Source organism: Ranitomeya variabilis, chromosome 1 (assembly GCF_051348905.1).
Source record: "Ranitomeya variabilis isolate aRanVar5 chromosome 1, aRanVar5.hap1, whole genome shotgun sequence".
Classification (NCBI taxonomy): Eukaryota; Metazoa; Chordata; class Amphibia; order Anura; family Dendrobatidae; genus Ranitomeya; species Ranitomeya variabilis.
The window spans coordinates 1,005,510,039-1,005,518,837 of record NC_135232.1 but is presented as its reverse complement, the minus strand read 5'-3'; positions in this window follow the sequence as shown (position 1 = coordinate 1,005,518,837).

Sequence of the window (8,799 nt, the reverse complement as noted above, 5' to 3'; positions counted from 1 at the left end):
ATTTTAATTCCAACTTTGCTGTGTGATGAAGAACATGCTGTATATCAACCAGTTACTTTGAAAAACAAATTATTAAAGCTTTTACTACCAAAAAGTTAACAGTATTTGAATGTTATTGTATGTTTCTAATAAAATAATTACAATGTATTATTGAGGTAATTGGCTTATGTTACCTATATGCGACATAAGTCAGCATACAAATCGTGTGCAACGCAGGAGAGTTTACAAACAAGTACATCAGCACTTAGAAAACACAGAAATATATGACAGCATTGAATACAGAATACTGTTTACTTATATAGTACCGCAATATTCCACAGCACTTTACAGTTCAGAGCAGTCATGTGAAAACATTATCTGACATTATAGAGTAGGGCCTCCTTCACACGTCCTGATATTGGAAAAAACAGTCCTGGTGTTATCTGTGTCCATGTGTGTCACCATCTGCCACCGTGTGTACGTGTGTGTTGTCCGTGTGTGCGCGTGTGCCATCCGTGTGTACGTGTGCTATCCATGTGCATGCGTGTGCCGTCCATGTGCCTCCATGTGACATGTACTGTAATAGAATGCAGAATAGAAATGACAGATTTAGGTGTTAAAGATGTGCAAAGATAGAGATAGATAGATAGATAGATAGATAGATAGATAGATAGATAGATAGATAGATAGATATGGGATAGATAGATAGATAGATAGATAGATAATAGATAGATAGATAGATAGATATGGGATAGATAGATAGATAGATAGATAGATAGATAGATAGATAGATAGATAGATAGATAGATAGATAGAGAGAGAGAGAGATGGATGGATGGATGGATGGATGGATGGATAGATAGATAGATAGATAGATAGATAGATAGATAGATAGATAGATAGATAGATAGATAGATAGATAGATAGTACAAAAAAGATCAAGACAGCCCTCCTTCTGAATCAAATAGAAAGTATGGAGACTGGTGGAGCACCCATGTAGTGCTGAACGAGGAGCAATGAGGGCTATTAAATATTCCAAATTTAATAGAATTAAGGCTCTTTTATTAACTTGGGGAATCCATACAACTTTTCATACTAATATTCAGGTCAAGAACCTTTGTCAAATACTTAGATTTTTTAATACAGTGTTAATCTGTATTTCCGTCTGCTTTGCTCCCTCCTTCTGTACCTGTTAGGGCCTAGTTTTTTGCTCATGTTAATTGTATTTGTCTATATTTGCCTCTTGTCACATGTAAAGCGCCATGGAATAAATGGTGCTATAAAAATGTATAATAATAATAATAATAGTTGTGGAATTTTGCTGTCAAATCTCTCTACAGTTGTTGCTAAAAGTGTTGAGACTGCTCAAACAAATTTTGGTTTTCGCAAAGTTTACTGCTTCAGTGTCTTTACATCTTTAAGTCAGATGATTCTATTTTTACAGAAATACAATTAGAAGTACTTTATACATTTTTACCCTTTCATTGACAAATACACCACGTTTATGTAAAGACTCAATGTTTACAGTGTTGTCAGTTATTTTTCAAGGCTCCTGCCATTCACCCTAGCATGATGGACACCAGCTTCAGGGCCCAATCTTGACTGATGACGGCCCATTCTTGTCTAATCAGTGCTTGGCGCTTATCATAATTTCTGTATTTTTGTTTGACCTCTTGTTTTCTGAGAATTGTCCACAAGTTTTCAATGGGACTGAGATCTGGGGAAATTTTAATAATGTTAAGCAGAACATTAAGCCCCCAACATTGGGACCTCCAACGTTCAACTGAACTTGATCTTTTTTCACTTCCTTGTGTGACCATGGAGAGAACAGATTTGACTGGAGTGGTGATTATGTATTCTTGTTACCCATCCATTCCAAATCTCTGGGGCTGACAGGCAAGCGGTCGGATTAGGTATTTATTACTTATACTGTGCCCAGCTGATAAATATTCTCAGGAACATTGCAACATATTTATCAAGCAAAATGTGCCAAAAAAAACTTTCCTTCCTGACTAGCTCCATATTTATTATGTGTTTTGGACACATTTTGGGCTTTGGCCATCAATGGATATGGCTTTATTGAAAGAGGTGTGGCTTCCCAGAGAGGAGGTGTGGTCTAATGTGCGACACCAACATTTTGGCGTAAATTTCAGACAAAAACACAAGCAAACTTAGACTAGACAAACTAAACTACACCAGACTAATAAAACAGCATGAACCATTTTTACTAAATCTAGTGCTTTTTAAGACTGTCTAGTCTGACTAGGCAAAGTCTGCAGTGTCTGAGGATTATACAGTGCTGTGGAATAGGCTTCATTTGGTTTTTAGTAAATACTTATGGTACAAAAATATGTTTTGCAGGAAAAAAGGTTGAAAAAGTGACAAGTGATACATTAGTTTTGGCACCAGTTTTTAGGCTCATAAAAACTGATGAAGATGCACATCTCCGTCATGGTGTCCATTCATACTAGACACCACATCACAGTGCCGGATCTAATGACCAATACCAGACACCTGATGGACCCCTTAACTAATAATTAGGTTCCTCGGGTTCTGCTAAGGTGTCATCATTACTTATGACAGAATCTACTACAGAAGGTCTGATGAGAGCCTCCTACACAGATATGAACACACCCTGACATGTGTGGACACACTCCTACAACCTTAGCCATGTTTCCAAAAGTCATCATAAATTCAATTGTCTAATGTGCTGACAGACGAGGAAGAACACTACAGAATTCAGGAACGGACATATCATTGCTGCAGCCTGCACAGCTGCACAGGGGCCCAAGAGATAAGGGGCCACTGCCACCCCCACAGCAGGTGAAATTGTGCATTATGAGGACCTCTTGGACTCTAAAGGGTCCATATAGTGTTCTTGCCCAGGGGCCCTTTTTTGTCAACGTCCCCAGTGACAGAATGAAAGAATATTCTGGAGGATGCACCTGATGGAAGGGACCATGCTCTGCTGGAGAGTTTATGAGATCATTTTTGTTTAAGTATTTATGGAAATGATTTATTTTGTGATCAAGTGTACCTTGTAGATTGTGAGCCTTCGCGGGCAGGGTCCTCTCTCCTCCTGTTCCAGTCATGACTTGCATTGTCTAAGATTACTGTACTTGTTTTTATTATGTATACCCCTCCCCACATGTAAAGTGCCATGGAATAAATGGCACTATAATAAATAATAATAATAATAATGACCTGCTCTGGGTAGTAGCCTCAAATGTTAAGGTGGCCAGCAGCATCATTAGATCCTTTCTACACATATCAGTGAGATTGTGCTGGGAGCAGTCTAAACAACATGCCACAACGCCTCAGTGCTCAGCGCTGGTCCCATCTGATACAGCTGAGTGATATATCGCCAGGCACAGACATAAACTAAACATATATGACCAGGAAACTGAAGTGAACAGCAATGTGGTTCGGAATTTATTTTTTCTTCCTTAAACAGTTTTTAAGAGGATTTAAACAAGAGTGAAACAAGAAAAAGGCAGCTGTGGAAAAAGCAACAAATCATAGTAGTAGGGAAAATATGGCAGGGGACTTGGGCCTAATCATGCATTAAACTATGGTAATGGAGGTGCTTGAGCTGAAGTGTGTTAAAGTTAAGTCTGTAACTGCCATTAAACCTGGGGATGAGGTAAATAAGAATCATGACTGCATTGGAAAGCTGCTTCGCTCCCGCACTCCTATACATCACGGAGTAAAAATGTCTGATTTTCCCAAGCCTGTGCCATATCTTGACCATAATGCTCAGGAGGAAAACAGCCAAGGCACTGTACAATTGGGAGACTTGCCCCCATGACTCTGCAGCCACAAGCCCAACCTGTAATTACAAAGCAAACACGGATGAAATATTGGATTGGTTTCACTAGTGACAAGATCTACGGTTTTTGCCGCCAATTTGTTTGTGTAGCACTATTTAAGGGCACTTGATTGAGGAAACGTTGAAAATAGCAGTTAGGGTTTCCCTAATGAGACCTCTAGAGGAAACTAAGAAACATTGAAGGCTCAAGGAAGATGAAGAGCCAAAGGAGGGGGTATTAACCCTTTAAACCTTCAGAACTGCAGCACAAACATCATATACAAATACATAATCTAGTTTTTGTAATGTTGTAGACAATACATGTATAACAATAGGCAAAAACTCAAATAAATACAAATTCTGTATTAGGTGTTTAATACGTGTGATCCAAAAACTGCAAAACATAATGTCTGCATACAAATTAGAATATTGCAGTGTTAAAATGGGTTTATGTGCTAATTTTATATACCACTTTCATATTTTATTGTGCTGTGAATTGTAAAAAAAATTATAATTACTTTTAGCAGATAAATGAAAAACAAGAATGTTACATACAAAGAAAAGTAGAAAGAGGAATGCTTTAAGCAAACAGGTCCACTTAGATAAAAAAAATTATTTTCATTGCGTATATTTAAATTTGTAAGTTCACATCACCAGTAAAAAAACGTATTCAGAAAAAATACAGTGAAACCAGGGGAAAGAACCCACCTATAAAATAGTAAAAATAAGGTCTAAACCAGGGAAGAGAACCCCCCTATAATAAAATAAAAATAAAGTCTAAACCAGGAGAGATAACCCCCCTATAATAAAGAAAAAATAAAGAATAAACCAGGAGAAATACCCCCCCACCACCACCATAATAAAGTAAAATAAAGTCTAAACCAGGGAAGAGAACCCCCTATAATAAATGAAAAATAAAGAATAAACCAGGGGAGAGAACCCCCCCCCCCCATAATAAAGTCTAAACTAGAAAAGAGAATCCCCTATAATATAGTAAAAATAAAGAATAAACCAGGGGAGAGAACCCCCCCTATAATAAAGGAAAAATAAAGAAAAAACCAGGGGAGAGAACCCCAAATATTAAAGGAAAAATAAAGAAGAAAGCAGGGGAGAGAACCCCCCATAATAAAGTAAAATAAAGTCTAAACCAGGGGAGATAACCCCTCTATAATAAAGGAAAAATAAAGAATAAACCAGGGGAGAGAACCCTCCTATAATAAAGGAAAGATAAAGAATAAACCAGGGGAGAGAACCCCCCTATAATAAAGGAAAGATAAAGAATAAACCAGGGGAGAGAACCCCCCAATAATAAAGGAAAAATAATGAAGAAACCAGGGGAGAGAACCTCCCCCATAATAAAGGAAAAATAATGAAGAAACCAGGGGAGAGAACCTCCCCCATAATAAAGTAAAATGAAGTCTTTACCAGGGAAGGGAACCCCCTATAATAAAGTAAAAATAAAGAATAAACCAGGGAAGAGAACCCCCCTATAATAAAGGAAAGACAAAGAATAAACCAGGGGAGAGAACCCCCATATAATAAAGGAAAGATAAAGAATAAACCTGGGGAGAGAACCCCCCAATAATAAAGGAAAAATAATGAAGAAACCAGGGGAGAGAACCTCCCCTATAATAAAGTAAGATAAAGTCTAAACCAGGGAAGAGAACCCCCTATAATAAAGTAAAAATGAAGAATAAAAGAGGGGAGAGAACCCCCCAATAATAAACAAAAAATAAAGAAGAAACCAGGGGAGAGAACCTCTCCCATAATAAAGTAAGATAAAGTCTAAACCAGGGAAGAGAACCCCCTATAATAAAGTAAAATTAAAGTATAAACCAGGGGAGATAACCCCCAAATAATAAAGGAAAAATAAAGAATAAACCAGGGGAGAGAACCCCCAATAATAAAGAAAAAATAAAGAAGAAAGCAGGGGAGAGAACCCCCCATAATAAAGTGAAATAAAGTCTAAACCAGGGGAGATAACCCCTCTATAATAAAGGAAAAATAAAGAATAAACCAGGGGAGAGAACCCCCCCCCCCCCCCCGCCCCATAATAAAGTAAGATGAAGTCTAAACCAGGGAAGGGAACCCCCTATAATAAAGTAAAAATAAAGAATAAACCAGGGAAGATAACCCCCTATAATAAAGGAAAGATAAAGAATAAACCAGGGGAGAGAACCCCCCAATAATAAAGGAAAAATAATGAAGAAACCAGGGGAGAGAACCTCCCCCATAATAAAGTAAGATAATGTCTAATCCAGGGAAGAGAACCCCCTATAATAAAGTAAAATGAAGAATAAACCAGGGGAGATAACCCCCCAATAATAAAGGAAAAATAAAGAATAAACCAGGGGAGAGAACCCTCCCATATAATAAAGACAAAGTAAGGAATAAACCAGGGGAGAGAACCACCCTATAATAAAGTAAAATAAAGTCTAAACCAGGGAAGAGAACCCTCTATAATAAAGGAAAAATAAAGACTAAACCAGGGAAGAGAACCCCCCAATAATAAAGTAAAATAAAGTGTAAACCAGGGAAGGGAACCCATCTATAATAAAGTAAAATGAAATCTAAACCAGGGAAGAGAACCCTCTATAATAAAGTAAAAATAAAGAATAAATCAGGGGAGAAAACCCATCTATAATAAAGTAAAAATAAAAACTGAACCAGAAAAGAATCCAATTATAATAAATATACAACAAAGTAAATAATATAAAGTGCAATATACAAATGAATATAAATGTGTCCTAATGCTAAAGTTGTACTGTAAGTATATTGAAAGTAATGCTGTAAGGTTAATATTGAACTGTTTTACTAGATAGATAGAATGCCCATCTCAATGTAATATTTACAATTGTTTCTCTTTTTTTCTTCATAATATATTCATCAGTAAATATCACTTATGAAATCATTATTGATGTGCATGCTACATTTACAGTGCATGTATGTAGGTGACAATAGAAATATGCTGCTTAAATAAAACTCAGACATATAGAATAGGGAATGGGAAAATGTTATTACCAGATATTATGCATACATTTATAGAGCCTGGAGGACCGTTCACACGAGAAATAATTCAATTATTTTATATTTAATAAAGCTATACAATAACAGTGAAAATTATACTTTTATTTCATGCATATTGTTTGAAATCAGATTGCACAGATACAAACTTACATACAATCGAAATGTACACAGACCGAATCCTGTCAGATATTGACTGCAGTTTGTCTACAATATTTAATGTCATATTTTATTTCAAATTTGATGATAGAAGTCTGCTATTAATCTCTCTCTGCCATCCTAGAAGACTTTGGAATTGGATACATCCTAGTGGGCATTACTGGTACTGCAGTTTTCACAAAAAATAATACTGTTGTAAAAATAATGAGTGGAGCACAATCCTTTTCAGTGTTTTCTATGATTTATTTATCCACATGGATTGGAATTATCAGTCACTTAAATTCACAGAAAAATATTGCAATTCGAAAGTTGTGTCTGTGAGTTGTTCAAAATCTTTCTTATCATTCCCCTCTTGCAGGGGTTTAGAATATCTCATCAAAACAAATAGGACTACAATACATGATCACATCATAGTACTGTATGTGGCACTATTGTCCCAATATAACATTTTAGAAAATGTTTTCATCACACCAAATCTCTGCTGAAAGCATCAGTGTCTCTGAATTGCCCACATGCAGATAGATGTGCAACTTTATTCCCTTTATTGGCAGAACAACTCTATAAACTGGAAAAAATATGTAAACAGAAATGATGACGGATCCGATGCCAAAAGCCAAGAACTGCTCCTCCGTCTAATCATCTGCAAGGAACAGACTGAGGTCTCCAGCTAGCATCTTGTATGTGCCCTGTTTATGTTGCTGCAGCCCTGTCCTCGGCTGTTTTATGGCTGTGCCTGGCATGTAACAATACCCAGAAGTGGCTGTTTAGTACACAAAGATAACATGTATTTTGTAAAATATTTGGTAATTTGTAGCATGGTAGCTCTGGAGCTGGAGAACTTAGCCCTGTCTAACTTTATTTGTATGGCTGAAATGCAGCTTGAAAGGAGATCAGAGGGTGCAGGAGGCCTGGTAACAGGAGAGTGACCAAATGACCTATGGGCTGATTATATGTCATTAACTGGAGACTCCGAGGATCGAAATTACCACGAGGACCTCACTCAGCCAGGTCAATTATCCTGCATGCACTCACCCCAGCTCCTACTGCTAAAAATACTGAGCACTGCCCTATGTTACCATGTGTCACCACAGCCACTGTCGGCTGCACGATTACTTGTGTCACCCGAAAATAGGAAAACACAGGTCATTGTGGAACCCATAAAATGGCATCCAGTCATAATTCTGAGAGATAGCAAGATAAGGTTTTATATAAAAGCACATAATAACGTGATGATCACATCCAATACCTAAAGGAAAGCACTGACTGCACAGGTACATAGAGACAGAGAGCGAGGGATGAATGGATGGATGGATAAATGGATGGATGGATGAATGGATGAATGGATGGACAGATATTGACAGAGATAGATCAATCTATAAATATATAGATAATTAGTAGACATTAAAATTAAACAAAAGCCAATATTAATATAGAAACAACATGTTAATACATCAAATCTTTATTAAGATCATGCATTTGTAAAAAAAAAGGGATAGATAGATATTTCTATAAGTAAAATACATATTACAACTAAGAAAAAATACCGTTACATTTGAACTTATTCATACATTAAAGTATACTTATCTGTAGAAATAGCATGTATTTTAACATAATAAATGCATAATAGATAGATAGATAGATAGATAGATAGATAGATAGATAGATAGATAGATAGATAGACAGACAGACAGACAGACAGATAGATAGATAGATAGATAGATAGATAGATAGATAGATAGATAGATAGATATTATCCAGAAAAATGATGGCAGCACTCCAATAGAAAAAAATAAATGTGGTTTATTGGCCCATGTGCAACGTTTCAGTCC